The sequence below is a fragment of the Trachymyrmex cornetzi genome, unplaced genomic scaffold (genome assembly GCF_001594075.2).
Source record: "Trachymyrmex cornetzi isolate Tcor2-1 unplaced genomic scaffold, Tcor1.1 scaffold237, whole genome shotgun sequence".
Classification (NCBI taxonomy): domain Eukaryota; kingdom Metazoa; phylum Arthropoda; class Insecta; order Hymenoptera; family Formicidae; genus Trachymyrmex; species Trachymyrmex cornetzi.
The window spans coordinates 52,049-54,573 of record NW_017297029.1 but is presented as its reverse complement, the minus strand read 5'-3'; the positions used below and the strand labels follow the sequence as shown (position 1 = coordinate 54,573).

The 2,525-nt window shown below is 40.5% G+C and overlaps 1 protein-coding gene across 2 annotated transcripts in view; it reads left to right on the top strand.

Moving 5' to 3' along the window:
* The first annotated feature begins 1,267 nt into the window (after window positions 1-1,267).
* The window catches only part of Pu (GTP cyclohydrolase punch), an 18,821-nt gene continuing 17,563 nt past the window's right edge, over window positions 1,268-2,525 (top strand). For both annotated transcript variants that reach the window (XM_018507343.1, XM_018507342.1), the window contains exon 1: window positions 1,268-1,427. The gene's annotated coding sequence lies outside the window, so the exon portion shown is untranslated. The remainder of the gene's footprint in view (window positions 1,428-2,525) is intronic.

Below are 2,525 nucleotides of genomic sequence, written 5' to 3'. Positions count from 1 at the left end.
CAGCCAATACAGTGGCAAGATTCTAATCCAGCTAGCAATCCAGCAGGAAAACAAGCATCGTGTGCCGCAGGCTTTATATGTCTATGATACAAACGCATGGTTAATCAACATGCTGAGACGTGTCGGATTCCTACCTGGGTATTCTTCGCGTGTCATGTCATCCTTATTTAACGTTCATTAACAACAAGATTGGAGTGATACCTGGGTGGCACTCGGTGATAATCTGAACATAACCCTGAAGGTAATTAATTAAGTTTTCAGATAAATACAGAGGTTAATATGGTTAGAATACGAATGTCGTATATAAATAGTATACAGAAAGGCGAAAATGTAAATCAAAATCAAAATGGGTACACAAAACGAAGTCGGCAATGTCCCTGTCATATGCATGTGTGGGTGGCACCTGATTGGACACGGCTCAATTGGACACGAGCCACTCACAGCGCTTGAGATTACAAAGCTCCTAAGCACCGGTCGCTGTGATTGGTAGTGTCCAATCGAGCCGTGGTCAATCGGGATCACCCCTGTATGTGTGATTTCCGATCTGCAGGAATTCATTTTCCCATGTCCCATTGAGTGGAACTTGCGGATGCGCAATCAATGCGAGCCAATGGCAAACGCTATTCTGGTAGATCTAATGAAAGTGATCTACGAGAAGACTCTTGCGATTGGTCAGAGTTAAATGCGCATTCCGCAAATTCCGTTCAATGGGATAGGAAAATACATTTTAGCGGAACGGAATCACCGGAATGAAGCCACTATCAATTACGAATGTTCCGCCAATTCCGCATTACCCCGGATCTACAATAGGGTTTTAAGCCTTAAGCCATAAGAAATGGGCGAATCACAGTCGCTTATTCTTCTCGGATTCGACTGTAATTGGTCAGTTTCGTACGGCATAAGGCATAAAACATCTATTGTAGATCCGGGGTTACGCCAATTCTGCATCAGTGGACCGCCATGAGGGTGATATATTTCATTTGTGCGTTTTTGTCGTACGACAAATGTGTGCAGAATAGAGATTTCGTCGGATTTCTCTATCTTATAGCCAATAAATAGGCTTGAAAAATTTGTCGTACGACAAAAATGCACAAATGAAATCCCACTCTGAAGTTATTGGCTACTGGCAGTTCATGTGTTTATAGTTAAAAGTTCCGAAATGGGTCGGCAAACTCGCGCATGCGCGATGGGCGATTGCATGAGAGTAGCGTCGCGACAGACTGTCACGATGCTACTCTCACACAAACGCCCGCCGCGCATAGTTTCCCGACCCATCTTGGAACATTGCTCGTGCTCGACCTCGACAACCACACCCGTGTATTCGCGTGCCCATGTGATGCAAGCGTGATTCGTCTCATAGAAAACATACTTTTTCTAAGAGAAAACTCGATTCGTACAGTTGTTAATTTGTTTCAATTGATAATTTCGTAAGTATGTTTAGTTTATATCTTGCATGCGTTGCACTTGAACTATGATCTCTTTTTTTTACGTATGTATGGCGTATGTCATATCATCTAATATCATTACGTTAATTCGCCAGTATAAAATGACTATTGTCAGTTCTTTAGAGTTACATTTTGTTTCGCGTATGATGTGCATAATATATTGTTTGTTCTTGTTTAACATTCGAATAACAACAATAAATGATGTAAAATGCACCCTAAAGTTACGTTCCAAAACTTCCTCTCCGAGGAAGATTTTACTTTATATGCTATAGTATACGTTACGTATACTATATATTTCCAGTAAAATTTTCTTCGTAAAGGAAGTTTTGGAACATAGCCTAAGGGTGCCGTCACATGCGGCGTAACTTGAGTAAGCGTAACTTGCGCCGACCAATCATATCATTTCACTTGAACATCAGTTTCTGTCTAGTCACTTTATGCTTTTTATGCTATTTTGTTACGCCGAAACATGATAGAACGACCATGCGTCGAATCTAATTTCTGGCTCATTTTAGCTTATTCTGTCTGAAAAAATCCACAAGAGTTTCGATTTTGCAACAGTACAATTATAGAAGTTGTGCGCCCCTTTGCATCGCGTGAAAAGTCGAAATCCATGTGGAACAGTACAATTATAGACCTCATTTTGCCTCTGTGACAGATTTCCTAATCTCAATAGTCATCAACTTTAACGCTTAATATCTCAGATCACAAGGCAGAACGACGTTTTTTTGCCAGATTCTTTCGTTTCATGCAAAAACCCGTCGAATAAGCCTAAGAATGGTCTCACCATAGACATATAAGATAGACCCAGCATCCGTATACTTTTCTATAGTATATGCTGGGTTTGGCAGAACGGTGCGAGAGGCAAAATATCGGAGCAACCTGTCCTTTTCTGCGCGCGCATCTTGACAATCTTAACAAAATCAAAATGGCTGCCTACGTTAGAATTGTTTGTATTCTTTGCACCCATTATTAATAACTGTTAGTATTGTTTCTTTTGTAAAAAAAATTGAATATGGAGACGTGCAACGCATGTGGGTATCAAAAGAAATTTGAAACAGGAAAAAATATTCTTTCAGA